This window comes from Carex rostrata, chromosome 15, assembly GCF_964058835.1.
Source record: "Carex rostrata chromosome 15, lpCarRost1.2, whole genome shotgun sequence".
NCBI classification, from domain to species: domain Eukaryota; kingdom Viridiplantae; phylum Streptophyta; class Magnoliopsida; order Poales; family Cyperaceae; genus Carex; species Carex rostrata.
In genome coordinates this window covers 4,822,456-4,839,459 of record NC_135932.1, presented here as the reverse complement: position 1 = coordinate 4,839,459, position 17,004 = coordinate 4,822,456, and positions in this window count along the sequence as shown.

Here is a 17,004-nt window from a genome sequence, read left to right as displayed (position 1 = left end):
TATCTATCTATTATTAAGTTTTATATCAAAGATATAAAAGAAAATGCTTTTGATGGAAGAAATAAAAGAAAATTGAGAGAATAAAGTTGTGCTTTCAAGAAGAATTTTGAGCATCAGGATGGAAGCCACATGGTTCGTTGTCTTAGTTCCAAGAAATTATAAAAATATGTTTATATTATTATATTTTTTTCTAAAAGATATTAAAAAATATCTATTTTGTTAAAATAATTATAAATTTATGCCCCATCTTAAAATTTTGCTTCACTTTTAACTCTGCTCTATTATAATGTCATCAGAAGATTTAAAAAAGTATATATATATGACACTTTACGTCTTCGTTAAAATATGAATAGGAATTTTATGCAATTTTCTTTTTTTAGTTAGAAGGTTGGGATCAAGTCAACCAATACATTTTAAAACTTATATTACAACAATAAATAATTTCTTTTAGAGGAGGGTTCAAATGCACTCAAATATTTCATCTAAAAAGAATTTGGAAGATAGAGTGCATTTGAATCCTCCTCTTTCTTTTATTCGAATTTCGAACTCATAACCTTATACATTAGTGAGTATGTATTTTTGTCACTTCATCAAAGACAGATTCTTATGTGATGTGATATTTTTCTTCAAATGAAACAAAATATATCTAATTTTTATTAAGAACAAAAAGAAAAAAGAGATAACAGTTGTAGTCTTGTAGACACAAACAGAGGGAGCATGGCCTAGTCTCTTTTTTTTTTGGCTCAAATGACACGGTTAGTTCTTTACTGGATGCGCCGTGTATGGTAGGTTTTAAACAAACTTCGTTCCAGGTTCTGGTCTAGAACAATGATTGAATTTCACCTCCATTTCAAATTTACTGGAGAACTTCTTGTCAGTTTGATTTTTTTTTTAAAGGAAGAATTTCTGTGCTCATATAAACTTTAAAAATAGTCAAATTTCAGGAAAACATCGTAATATTAAATATTCTAAAAAAATTAACATTTTTTTTATCCCCATATATTATTTAATTTTTAATTTAGTTATTTTAAAAATTGTCTTGACAAATATATATCTTTTTTTTTAAGAAACGCGGGACAAAATATTTATGAATAAAGAAATAAAAAACTGAGCTTATACAACTAACAATAAATGAGACATCTCCATTTTAAAAGAGTATATTCGCCAATTCAATTTTTAAAATAACTAAATAAAAAATAAAAGAGATAAAAAAAGATAATGTTAATATTTTTTTAGAATATTAGATAGGGTGATACTTCTATGAAGAAGATAGCTATTTTAAAATTTTGATATGACGCACTGAAAGTTCTCCATCAAATAATAAATAAAAAAAACCATGTTGATTTTTTTTAGAATAAAGAAAACCCATATTGAGAAAAAGAAACCATATATTATCTAATTTTTAATTTAGTTATTTTAAAAATTGTATTGACAAATATATATCTTTTTTTTAAAGAAACGCGGGACAAAATATTTATGAATAAAGAAATAAAAAACTGAGCTTATACAACTAACAATAAATGAGATATCTCCATTTTAAAAGGGTATATTCGCCAATTCAATTTTTAAAATAACTAAATAAAAAATAAAAGAGAGGAAAACAAGATACTGTTAAATTTTTTTGGGAATATTAGATAGGGTGATACTGAAGATAGCTATTTTAAAATTTTGATATGACGCACTGAAAGTTCTCCATCAAATAATAAAAAAAACCATGTTGATTTCTTTTAGAATAAAGAAAACCCATATTGAGAAAAAGAAACCATGTTCTAATTTGTACTGGAGCAGTCACGGTCAAGACTCGGACCCCGGAGTGGATGACGCGTGTGGATGATTTCAAAGACTTCATTGTCCCAGTCAATAAGGGACAATAACGCTTGTTTCATTACGACCTTAGATTATTAGTTTATTACATCTTGAGAAGTTTTTGCCATATTAACGAGTCCAGCGAGTATAACATCAGTATCATATGATATTAATTTTAAAATTAATTGAATAGATTTTAAACGACTAATTCAAACCGTTCAAACCAATTTAGCTTATGAGTGATGCGTTTAGATATATATATTTTTTATATTTTCGAGTTATTTTAATAACAAATTAAGCGGTAAAAATGTTAAAAAATGAATGTATTAAAATTAACTTAAAAACTCACACTTTTGACTGCTTGACTTGGTACTAAATAAATTCGAAAAATTATAAATTTTGATGTAAACACACAACTAATGAAGTAGATCGGTTTAAATGGTTTAGATTTACTGTTTGAACTCGATTCGATAGATTTTGGAGTTAGTGTTATATAGGTTGAAATGTCTTTGATGTTATACTAGCCACACTCCATATTAACTAGTGAGATTGTGTGAACTTGAAAGTAATGTTATCAAAACTGCATCAAACGTCGATTAAGTTTATTTATTGAACTTTAAATTAATCGGTTTAATTGTTGATTTTTTTAAAATAATCGGATTTGTAATCATGTATAATAAAAATATATTTTTTAAATGAGATAATTTAACGATGTTATGACATGCTTTCAAATTATGAAATGAAATAATATATTTAATGCATTATAACTTGTCTACTACTATTATGTTAATGAGTGGTCCATTTTAATACAATTTTGAACAACATGAAAAAAAGGTAAAAACCCAAGTACAAAAATTACATGCATTAATTCTCCATATCTTACAACTATAAAGAAAAAAAAAAATCCAGTTTTATAGAAGTTGATTCACTGATTTATTTTAAAAAAAAATGGCCAAGTTTTTCATTTTTCCCAGTTATTATGTAGATTTGATATTTTGGCTGGATCAATTCGGTTTGGTTCCTAACACTATAGTATCTGTGACCAGTATCAGTGACCAGTGTTTTCGTCGGTCGCTGAAGCATTTTTTTTCTAAAAAAAATATTTAAATTAAAAAGATCATTGGTGACCAATTGTATCAGCGACCGGCGTCGACACCGGTCGTTGAAATCTGTTCGCTAACTTTCCCTTCCATTCCAGGTGAGTTCTCTCTCCACATGTAATTTTGATATAATGAATGTAGTGGATATCGATTAAACTTGTATATGAAATTTGACTAACAATATCATTCTTTCATTTCATACTTGCTGATTCATATTGAGATAGACACATTGTAACAGTATTGCAACATTCCAGTTTGATGTAACTTGTCATCTGTACCAGTATGTTTTTATTTTTATTTTTTGACGGTTGACTGCATGTCAACAGATATATTGATTAAAAAATATTTAATTACAAACTTTTTTTTCCTAAATGAATTAATTACAAGCTCTCCTGGAGCCAAGGCTCACACTCTGTATCAGTGTGTTGCCTACTTTTCTTGCCTGCACATAGTTTCTTTCCTTAATTCATGCCAAAAATTTTAAATATACCATAACCCCAAAAAAGATAAACCAAACCACCACGTTTTTCGAAAATTTCGAATTTTGATACGGCCGTATCCCCTAGATGCGGCCACTTTTCTGCGGGCCGCATCTAGGGGATGCGGCCACCTTTTTTTTTTTTTTTTCCCTTCTCGTGCGGCAATTCAATCTGAACAAAAAAAAAGGGTGACAACATCTAGGGGATGCGGCCCGAAAAAAGTGGCCACACCTAGGGAATGCGGCCGTGTCAAAATTTGAATTTTTCAGAAATCGTGGTTGTTTGATTTATCTTTTTTTTGGGTACGGTATATTTAAAAATTTCGGTAATTCATGAGATGATTTCTTATTTGTTCATTGCCATTCTTATATGTAATTTTGCTTTTATACTTGTTGATTGTACTACACTTTTCTGACAGCTGGTATGCCTCAATTGCTGGGAATAAGAAAAAAGGAGGATGCTTGACCTGAACATATATAACTAATATTAGACTCTGTTTTGATATACAGCAATTTCTGTTGCATATGAAATTTCCTCTGTGTTTAATAATTTTCTTTGTGCTCTTCAGTTCTAATTTTTTATTGTTCTGCAGCGCCCTGAAGCAACAATTCCTAGCGATGAAATCCAAATTTACTACATGATTGTTTACTTCTGGAGATAGATAAATCAGTGGTTAACCTACAATTTTGGTAATTGTACTTATTTTATTAAATTTTCATCTTTTGGAATACGTGCTTAACTTACTCGTATTTTAAATATTGTGATAAAATTAACATGTTATTAAAAAAAAGACAGATATCTGAATCTACACAAACGGATATCCGAAAAACTAAAAAAAAATACAGATACAGATAATTATCTGGTTCCGCTTCTAAAATCGAAACCATATCCATATTCGCATAAATTATATACGTATCCATATATGTAAACTATCCTTATCCAAAGATCCGAATCCACAAAAATTCAAATATGGATGCGGAGACGGACGGATAATGTCCAATCTGTTTACACCCCCAAGTATTGCAAGGAAACAGGGGCGGAAGGTGGTAGTGATTAAAGGTGGTTGAGTAAACTCCAACATTTTCAAATTTTTTTAACAAGTACCTAGAAAATTTACTAAAATTTATATTTTGTATGTTTCAGCCCCTTGTGATAATACAGAAAATTTAGAGGGTTTATATACAAGAGTAACATTAACTTTCATTTGTTTTGGTATGGTTTCACAAAAAGTTCGCAATTAATTCGATTCGAAATTAGTTCATTCTAAAACAAATTCGAATCTTATTTAAATCAAACTCAAACTAGATATAATTCATTCGAAATTGATTCGCAATTAGGTCCGAATCTCAAATAATGCAACTAATGGATTCAACCATCAATCTTTAATAATGCAGGAACCAAACTTATATCAGTTAAAATAACGGTAAATATAGCAGCGTAACAAATTAACAATGGAATAAATTTTATTTGACTAGGTCTATGCTGTGATTTTAATCAATCCAGCAGCGTAAAATGTAAGTGAATCTTAAGTTGGCCCATAATCTATTAGTGTGAATTTTGTTCTGCACGAAGAAAACTAATGCATAAACTACCGGTATAACTAGGATTGCCAAAAAAAAAATTTAGTTCGTAATTCGATTGACTTCTATTCGAAAAATTTGTAGTTCACAATTAATTCGATTTTAAATTAGTTTGTTCTGAAACAAATCAAACCAATTCAGTTTGAATCTTATTCAAACTCAAACTCAAACTGGGGTAAGTTTGATTCGGTTCGATTCGTTTACAGCCCTAACGTGACCTGTGGCTAACTAAATAAAAATATCTCCTCTTTTTACCGATAACCCCCTGTAATTTCTAGGTTACATATGAAGCGACGGTTTGGCCAGAGTTTGATAGAGCGACAACGGTAGGAGATTAGTTCAATTTTTCAATGTAGGGTGTTTTCTTCTTTTAGCATTTTGATTTTTTAATTTCTAGGTTTAAATTTTTTTATTATAATATTTTTTTAGTATATGATGTTTAGTCGGTAGCTCCCTTATACTCCATGTTGAATTCGGGTGCGTATCCTCTGAGATATCTCAACTTTTGCGTGACCGACGTGTCCGGTGTCTATTCGGGGTGATGTAGGGGGTCAGAATTATGTGTGCTTTGAGATTTGTGCAGAACGTATTTAAACGGTTCGGATTTACCATAAAGTCACGCAAAGTTTGAGATATCTCAGAGGATACGAATTCGTTGAATTCCGCCCCTGCAAGAAACATTGATAATGTACCAGCTTAGCATGTTGCTGTTTGGTTTCATGTACAAGATAATATGGTAGTCGTTGGATTTGCATTAAAAAGTTAATAGAAGTTTTCAGAAGTGTGCACCTTATTTTTTTGTTGCAGGCTATGCCGGACATCAGCTCAATCAAAATCAAAGTTCAGGCGCATGGTTGGGGTCTTGTGACGGGCTTTTCTATATGCAGGGTATTTGATCAGTACAGTTCTGTTTTCAAAATGTGGCAATTTCGTTAAAGTTAGCATCAGATTTTTAATCCCAGTAGTTACCAACTATAGTTCAGAGAATATAGTACTAGTAGGGGCTTTGTCGAATTCTAACTTTGTTGGAATGTTATTATTGTGAATGGCGTTCCAATACTGTATACATCTTTTAAATTGTTCATGTTGAAATTTCTAAATAAAGACCTTTGGAAAGGTACATAATTGCACTTACCAAAAAGTAGCTTCTGATATTGAATTTTTGGTTAAAATTAGCTTCACTAATATCTAGTTATCAACGACCGGTTTACATGACGTCAGCAAAAACTAACAACAACAAAAAAAATCGGTCGCTGAAAAGTCAGCAGCGACCAAGATGACGTCATTCAGCAACTGATGACATCATCGGGCGAGCATCAGCGACCGGTTTTGGCATCAACGACCGGCGATGCGAGTATCAGCAAACTGGTCGCTGATACTCCAATCTGCTGTAGTGGACCAAATTTATATATCATTAAATTCAGATAGACAAATAATAAATAACAACAGGCACAACTAAAGATAATTAATAAAACTCAACATAATTATACTAATTTCTGCATGTCAGGTGGAATGGAAAATTTAATGGACATAGCGAACCTCGTAGATCATAATTATACATAATTTATGGTTACTTAGCAAATAAATAACTGAATATTTTTTTTCCAATTTGAAAGTAGAAATGCTCGTTTATAATTTTTCACTAGTTTCATATAAATTATACAAAATAAGATATTATTCTGAAATAAAATTTTGTGAAAGAGTAAAAAATAGCGTAGAATACAAGATAAAAGATTACTAGTTATATATATTTTTTTTATTAAAGGATCCGGTACACCCTAGCATCTTTTAGATAATATTTTCGAGAATTAAGTATGCGACTTCTTTGTAGAAAGATAGAACTCATGCCACTGTATTAAGTCGGTGGTTTATTACTAGTTATACATGTATTGTGTATTCGTTTATAAAAAAATATTGTATATATTTTGTCATTTTGCCTTCTTCAAATTTAGAAATCTAAATTATTGATAGTAAAATTATGTATCTTGAGGGTATTTTCATCATTTGTTATTTTAAAATTAACAGTGTTAAGTGAAATTAATGGTTGGAGGTGGAAATTTGACTTGGTCTAGTGGCAAAAGTATGTGGTATCTGATGCGAGTAGTTACGGGTTCGAAATTCGGATTGAAAAAATCATTTTTAATAATAAAAATTATGGAATTTGAGAACTTGACCTCCATTTAAAAAAACAAAAACAAAAATTGAGGAGAGAGGGAGGAGGGAGGGAGGTACTTATCACAAAGTGGCAAAGTTAGGAGGATATGGTGAATTAAACGATTGTTCATGAATAATTCATCCATTGTTCACGTGTGATATTCGTAAATCTCATGAATTATACAAATCATGCATAATTATACATGTATTATCTACGGAATTCATGATTTTTTTATGTTCTTTTAAAAAAATTAATATTTTGAAATATTATCTGTATTTTAAAAAGAAAAAAAAATCTTTTGAGTTGTGCCATTTTATATCTGAATCATAAATTTTAGACCCTATATATCGAATTATTTTTAAATTCCAAATTTATTATAGATAAATGTTCCTGTACCCCAGCCACCAAACCCGAGCCCGTCCCTGAATTGGTTTAACTGGGTTTAACCGTCCGCTAATAACGGTAATTTATTAATTTGCCATTAATTAACGCATTGATGTTTTAACACATTGCTATTTTACATTGATTGCTTTAAATGTTAGCTTTACACGGTTTTGTCTTGCGCTTTAATTTCGTGGACAGTCTGTTAGGAGGAGTTGTAATCACTAATCCCCGAGCTAGTCTCCCAGCTTATTAATAGTCATGTAATCATTAATTAACTACTAACTTGAACGTACTTTAAAGTACAATTTAAACCCAGTTAGCTCGGGGACGCGATGGGGGATTGGTTCTAATTTTAATTATGCAAATTAACAGCTTTTGATATTTAATAACTAAAAATACATTCTCCATTTTGAACAAGTAATCCATCAAATGAAGATTTTTCAATATTTGTAAACACAGGTTTATATGCTTTAAAATGTGTTTGAAGAATAAGCTTTAAAATGTGTTTGTAAACACAAGTTTATATGTTTGTAACACAGATTTTTTATTTTTTGTAAACACAGGTTTATATGTTTTAAAAATGTGTTTGTAAACATATGTTTATATGTTTGTAACAAATTTTTCAATGTTTATAAACACAGGTTTATATGCTTTAAAATGTGTTTGTAAACACAGGTTTATATGCACAAATTTTCATTGCTTTGTTTATGTTGTTTTCTTGCCAGTATATATTGGTTTACTTGCTTTACACACATGTTTATATGCTTTAAAATGTGTTTGAAGAATAAGCTTTAAAATGTATTTGTAAACACAGGTTTATATGTTTGTAAAACAGATTTTTCAATGTTTGTAAACACAGGTTTAAATGCTTTAAAATGTGTTTGTAAACACAGGTTTATATGCACAAATTTTCAATGCTTTGTTTATGTTGTTTGCTTGCCAGTACATATTGGTTTACATGCTTTACACACAGGTTTATATGCTTTAAAATGTGTTTGAAGAATAAACTTTAAAATGTGTTTGTAAACACAGGTTTATAGGTTTGTAACACAGATTTTTTAATTTTTGTAAACACAGGTTTATATGCTTTAAAATGTGTTTGTAAACACATGTTTATATGTTTGTAACAAATTTTTCAATGTTTATAAACACATGTTTATATGCTTTAAAATGTGTTTGTAAACACAGGTTTATATGTTTGTAACAAATTTTTCAATGTTTGTAAACACAGGTTTATATGCTTTAAAATGTGTTTATAAACACAGGTTTATATGCACAAATTTTCATTGCTTTGTTTATGTTATTTTCTTGGCAGTATATATTGGTTTACTTGTTTTACACAGGTTTATATGTTTGTAAACACAGAGTTTTCAATGTTTGTAAACACAGAGTTTTCAATGTTTGTAAACACAAGTTTATATGTTTGTCAACACAGATTTTTCAATGTTTGTAAACACAGGTTTATATGCACAAATTTTCAATGCTTTGTTTATGTTGTTTGCTTGCCAGTACATATTGGTTTACATGATTGACACACAGGTTTATATGCTTTAAAATGTGTTTGAAGAATAAGCTTTAAAATGTGTTTGTAAACACAGGTTTATATGCTTTAAAATGTGTTTGTAAACACAGGTTTATATGCACAAATTTTCAATGCTTTGTTTATGTTGTTTGCTTGCCAGTACATATTGGTTTACATGCTTTACTTGTTCACATGTACTATTCATGGCACATTCTGCACAAATGAAGAAAATTTGTGCTGCGTGACGCCCTCGGGGATTAGTACAAATTTAGAGGTGTAAATTTCGTGCTCGGGGACGCGCTTGGGGATTGGTTCCAGTTTAGATCTGTAAATTTTTCTCGGGGACGAATTCGGGGATTCGTTTTTATTTTTAAAAATGAAAATTTAACTCATTTACAATGAAAGTTAAACACTTGAACGCAGTAGATTAAACGATTTCCTTTATATGTTTAAATTATACGATTGTTTCACTGTATTTGGCGGTGCTTTTGTTAAATTTGTTTAACAGAGCGTTTTTTTCTTTATGCAGCGAAATTCTATATAATAAAGAAAGATTGGTACTGTTATTGCGCTGTATGAAGTAAAACCTGATCTTTTTGTCGCCGATATTCTAGAAGGTTGGGGGACGCGCACGAGTACTTTGTTTGGGCTACAATTATCAGCTTCCTTTATTATAATGTGGTGCGATTAGATTATTAATTAGAAGGTTAAAAAGGCCATAAAGATAAATAAAAATAAAACACAACCGGAAAATCATACCACATCCGTACCGGGAGAGGGTACTAACATTTCACGAGTTCACATCCTCTGAACTAACTGAAATTTTAAGTTGGAATCAATAAAAAAAAACCCTAATATTTTAAGTTTAGATCCAGACCATCCGATCAGGGTTAAATCAATCCGAGATGAAATGCACAAGATTCCTTTAATATTTGTACCAAGACCCTTTAGTTAATTTAGACAATATGAACATTTGTCCTTCTAGCTAAATGGCTCATTAGATTTCAAAACCTTAATGGCTCATTATGATCATACTCATAACAAATTAAAAAAAAAATTCCTCTTTTTTGAAACGCAATTACCAAAGGGAGTTCCTTAATTCAACTTGGCATAAATAAAATAGTAGGCAATGGTACTACACTTTTTTGGATGGATAGATGGGTTAATTAATGTTAGTGGCACATTTTTTGGATGCATAGCACATTTCCCCATTTGTTCCTTATTGCAACTAACCCTAAAATTATAGTGGCACATGCTTTCTGTAATGGTATAATCTTGACTTTTAATTCACAATTAGCTGGCTTATATTTATGTGAATGGAGAGATTTGCAATCTAAATCTTCTAATTTTGTTTTAGACCCTTCTAAGCAGGACCAGCTTGTTTGGAGATGGGCTTTAAAATTCAAATGGCATTTTTACAGTAAAGTCCCTTTATACATGGCTTGATTTTGGGGGAGCCCTAACCACAATTACATTACAATTTCGGAAACCAAAATTCCCCTCAAAATTAAATTTTCTTTTATTAGTTAGAAAAAATAGAATCCTAACTAATGTTAATTTAGCAAAAAAGGGTGGTTAGGAGATGTAGCATGCCTCTTTTGTGGCCTCTCTAAATCAACTGATCATTTTTTTTGTTTCATGCACTTATCTCTCAAATTTGATGATGAATAACAAGATTTCATCACTTTTTTTGTTTCATGCACTTTTATCTCTCAAATTTGATGATGGATAATAAGATTTAATCATTTCAGTTTCAATTGTTCCACAATTGAGAAATTATGGATTTTTTTTTTTTAAATCATGATTTGAAGTCAAGCCACTCAAAACACATTCAAACTCTTATGTATATTATAGAAGATTTTTTCACTTTATGTGTTTCGAATCCATGACCTCTCACATGAGAGTCATGTGCCTTTAGTACTAGATTAAAGACAAGTTCTTAGAAATGATAAATTATGATGTTTCTTTTCCTTTAATTGTATAGTTAGAAAGGAACTCTATGCGCTTTAAAATACTTGAAGGGGAAAATGTCAAGAGTTGTAGCATCAAAAATTATCTTTACTTTCTTTATCACTACATGATACATGATGTAAATGATTTTTAGCTGCAAATTCAGAGTGGTACAAAAGAAGAGGAAGGACATGAAAAGTGAAAGAAAGAGGGGGTAGAGGTTCCACCTCCTCTCCTTCTAATGAAAGGACTGAAATTCAAAAATATAGTTTTAGTGTTGGTTTTTAAAATTCGGTCCATTCATTATATATTGACACAAATTTTAAAGATATCTTTGCATTATAAGTTGGCGTTAGATTGACTTGAATTTTGATCTGACGGTCCATTCAAACTCTAACGGTGAGTTAATGCAGAGGATCCGGACTCCGTTCGATATGGGTGCTGAGTCAAATTCGTATCCTCTGAGATATCTCAAACTTTGCTCGACTTTATAGAAAATCCCAACCGTTAAATATGTTCTGCACGAATCTCAAAGTACACATAATACTGATCCCCTACATCACTCCCGAATAGGCACCGGACATGTCGGTCACGCAAAAGTTGAGATATCTCAGAGGATACGCACTCTGCTGAGTCCATATCTTCAGAGGTAACAATATATTTAAATTTAAATTTGGATCGTCTGATTAGAATCCAGACTCATTGATCCGGTTTGAATTGAAATACACATAATCCTGTACGTGCAAATTATGATCAGAAAGTTCAGATCTGGATATAAATATTATGTCACTTACGGTGATATGAATTCATGGGTTCTTGGATCTGCACATGGCTTGGTTATTGAAAATACATTGATACAACTTGGTCCTTATTGGGATTATGCAAAACCATATATAATTTAAACACAATAATTACATAGTGAATGGAGAGTTGACAAGCCAAATTTTATATTCAATTTTTGAATAATTAACATCTAATATAAGCATTTTTATATAATTGACTGTTGACTGATGAAAAAATCTTGGGAGCCAAACAAATTCGGATTTATAAAATTTTTCAGATCCTATGTGGTCAAGTACATACAATATTCAATGTATGTGATAAATTTAATGGATCCAAAAATAAAGTCGGCTCTAAAGAATAGATCCAAAAAATATTACGGTTATGTCTACCACATGTAAATCCTTAGCTATTCTTTCTAATACCCAATATTTCTATAAATAAAAATTCTGTTGGGCTCAGCACTTTGGTTTCCGTTCATTTTTATTATTTCCCCCAACAAGTCTATCCTGATTTGTACATTTTTCTAGTTTCTTTGATATTTCTTTTTTTCCTAACAAGATATGGTCCACGGACCCACCAACCAAGAAAAACATTTAGCTATACATCTCTTTCAGTCTAGGGCTTTAAATGAACTGAATTTGAATGAGTTACCTCCAACTCTTACTCAGCTTATTTAGTTAATGAGCGAATCAATTCGATTTGAGATAATAATAACAAGTTGTAAAATCAATTCAAATTCAGTTCATTATCAACTCGAGTTAGCTCACAACTCGCTTATAACTCGTTTGATCAGTCAATTTTCTTAGTTATAGTTATATACTAGTAAGAGTTTATCTAAATACAAACAATTCAAATGACCTAGTAATATCTAAACACAAATAATTCTAACATAATTAACAAGACAACTAACAAAACAAACAATCCAAACAGATAGGAGTCATTTAGAAGGGCGTGAAATTATTGTGATGAATTTTGTGTAACTCAAATTTTTAAATGAGTGAGTTGGGTATGCTCAAACTCAGCTTATTTATTAAATGAGTTAGTCAACTCGAGTTAGAACTAACTCAAATTGTAACTAAGCAAGTTAAAACAAATAGTTAACGAGCGAATTACGAGTATGAAATTTTTTTACAGTCCTACTTGAGTCCCTGTAAATCATGTAGATATCCGGATTTCCATTTTGTTATTACCTTTGACAGTCTTGATTGTTATAATATTACATTTACAATTATTTTATCTTTGATAGGTAAAAAAAAAAATTGTAATTGGGTTGTTGCAAATTGTTAAAAATAATATTTTTTCTTCCATTTGAAATAATAATAAATTAACTAAAATGTAAAATTTATATTTTAATAAAAGTATTTTATGTATATAATATAGAGTGACTCGGGCCAATCATAAAAATTGGTTTATATAGTACAACTCAGCAAACTTTGGGTACACTGGAAATTTTTCCTTTTCTTAATAATATGAATAGAAAATCGTGATGACATATTTTAATTCTTATAATAAGCACGTAGATGTTCTGATCCGTCAATGATTGTGATTCAAAAATGAAATTTTGGATTGAATATCAACTCTCTAATTAAACAATCTGTCTTTTTTTTTTTAATTTAATGCATCTTTTTACGTCTTTCTACATGTAGAAGTCTAAATTTATTTAGACACATACTCGTTACATAAAAATTGTATCATCTTTCTGATTAATTTTGATCTTTTTCTATTTTTAAATGTAATTTGAGAAAATTTTGAATTAATTGATAATTGATTAGTCATGTCTTCATTTCTTTTATTTATATATCATTTATAGAATGTTATTTCTCAATCAATACATTTCGTATGAATTTTTTTATAAAAATATGTCAAAAAGATATAAAAAAAAGAATAATTATAACAAACCCCCCACTCTCATCCCCCCATTTTCCCCGCACTCTCTCTCTTCCTTAACTGCCATATATCCCCCCACTAATTTTTCTAAAAGTTTTCTTTTATCCCCCACTAATTATAAGACCCCCCCCCCCCACTCCCATCCCCGCATTAATTATGCATTCATCTAATAACAATTCCCGCGTTAATTATTGCTTTAAAAACAATCTGCGCATTAATTATACTGTTATCTAATAACAATCACTGTTAATAAATGGTTATCTGTTAATTGATGTTCAAAAAAATATTTATCATTATTTATGAGAAGTATTTACCCTTGTAACATAGAATATTTATCCATGTAACATAGAGTATTTATCATTGATGTTTTACTGTAAGTTGCAATTATGTCTGAGAAGTATTTATCTATGCAATACAAAGTATTTATCCATGTAACATAAAGTATTTATCATTATGCATGAGAGTGTTTATCATTAATGTTTTACTGAAAGTTGCAAGTATGCCTGAGAAATATTTATCCATGTAACATAAAGTATTTATCCATATAATGTCAAGTATTTACCCATGTAACATAAAGTATTTATCATTATGTCTCAGAGTATTTATCATTGGGTGAGAGGATTGTTTATTTAATGGTCTCCAGTTGTGCGGGGACGATTAAAAAAAAAAAAAAATTTTGTGCGGGAACAATTAATGGATTGATTTATTCTTTCATAAATAGAGATCATTGCATAGGGTTTAATACCTGATAAATTCAAGTTAAATACTTTGATGTTTCAAGTTAAATACTAACAGTTTTTTAAACGCTCATTAATGATTGAGCGGTCCCCCCATGTTTAATGGTCCCCAGTTGTGCGGAGACGATTAAAAAAAAAGGAAATTTTGTGCGGGGACAATTAATGGATTGATTTATTCTTTCATAAATAGAGATCACTGCATAGGGTTTAATACCTGACAAATTCAAGGTAAATACTTTAATGCTTCAAGTTAAATACCCGCAGTTTTTTAAACGCTCATTAATGATTGAGCGGTCCCCCATGTTTTTTTTGGCAGTATCTGCGGGGATAAATGCGGGAATAAACCTGCGGAGATTGTTATCACTGTCCTAAAAAAAAACATATATATACTATTTAATATATTATTTAAGAAATTTATTAAATATGTCACAAATGGTAAAAAAGAAGAAGTAAAAAACATATATGATTGGACGTTGGCAATAGGTACTTGGATCTGCACATGGATTTCCATAATTTACGCAATCAATAGAGTGAATTGAGAGGGAAATAAATCTGCTGTTATTCCGATCTCTAACTATTCAATTTTCTCTATTGTCGGATCTCAACGGAGAAACTTTTATATGCACGAATCTCAGCAAAGATCAACTTTTAGGATCGGAATATCAGATTCCTGCTCAGATTTATTTCCAATTAAGTGACACGCTAAACTTTCTATTCAATTTAGGCAAGTTGATATTCATATATAATTGCCAGTGGAATTTAATATCAACTCTAAAATGTCGTTCCAAGGAACGAGTCAACTTATTCTTTTTTTTTTTTTACTAAAATTAATGAAATATATCAAGTTATTAGTGGGGAGTATTAGTCTTCAAACTTTCTTTACTATTAAGTTGGCACTGACTGCATGTTAATTAATATGATGCTCAACACCAAAATGTAGTAAGAGAAATTATTTTGGTTCCTAATGACTTAGCAGATGCATGATTAGTCCCTTTGAAACAGAAACACACCTGATTATGTTCGAGCTAGACAGTCCAAATAACTGCCCCTCTAATAAGTTCCACCAATAATTTATTTTTAAAAGAAATAGCACAATCTAAAAACCATAAGTCACTAATAGTAGATGAAAACGTAAAGCCATTATAAGCATAGATCCAATCTCAAATTTGTTCATATAAGAACATTTAACAAATAAGTGATTTGTACCAGGTTGACCAAAAAAAGGGATCCATTTATATACAATTTTATAATTTTTGTAGTTCATTTTATATCTGATTAAGAGACAAAGAAATTATTGCACTCAAAAGTAATTTATATAAATTAACTAGGTTTGTTCATTTTATGGGCCTTAAGATCTTATTCAAAATAATATTTCTAAATTGCATCTAAATTCTTATGTATATTTATTTAAATCAAAACTTCAGAAATTTAATCTTTTTTTATCTATTCTGAAAAGGATATTTTTGTCCATCAACTTATAATGAGATATAACTGATTGCACAATAAAATAGGTCAATTGATAATATTATTGAAAATTAAATATCTGCCTTCTATGGGTCAACAATTATTATTCTAATACATCAAAGAATGACATACATAAAAATTAAAATACCAGCTAAAATTATCCTCAGAATTAATTAGTGTTATCCTCAAATTTAATTAATTGGTGTTATATTATTGGGACATTCTGTATACTATATTAACCGATTTTTTTATTTATATCCAAAATAAAATATAAATTTAAAAAACTAACCAACTAGCTAATGAAATTGCAAAACTATCCAAACCGGTTAACCATTAACCAGACTCAAATCAAATTTCCGGTTATTGGTTTCCCGGATCCATTGAAATAGTCCGGTTAACCATTAACCGGAAATTTGATTTGAGTCCGGTTAATGGTTAACCGGATTTGTGAATTTTCCTTTTTTTTTTTTTTTTTTGAAAACAGAAATTTTTTATTTTATTTTATTTTTGTATTAAAATATTAGAAATGTTGAATATATTTCTTTGAAAATAAATGGAATACAATATAATTTGATTTATTAGAAAGACTGCAACTAATAACCCGGATCAATATTTTTCAGGCCGGATTTTTCGCGGCTGTACGAAAAATTAATATATATCTTTATGTTCTATTGGAAAAAAATAAAAATGCTTAGATTCTGAGTTATTGATCCCGGTTCAAAAGTCACTTCTATGCAATTTAGAAAATATTGTGATCCTTCTAGGACATTTAATTTATAAAAAGTTGTATCTATTTTGAGAATTCTTTTTAAAAACAATTATTAAATAAATTAAAGTTTTTTGTTTTTTTTTCAAAAATAGAAACAACTTTTCATAAATTAAATGTCCTAGAAGGATCACAATATTTTCTAGATTGCATAGAAGTGACTTTTGAACCGGGATCAATAACTCAGAATCTAAGCATTTTTATTTTTTTCCAATAGAACATAAAGAAATATATTAATTTTTCGTACAGCCGCGAAAAATCCGGCCTGAAAAATATTGATCCGGGTTATTAGTTGCAGTCTTTCTAATAAATCAAATTATATTGTATTCCATTTATTTTCAAAGAAATATATTCAACATTTCTAATATTTTAATACAAAAATAAAATAAAA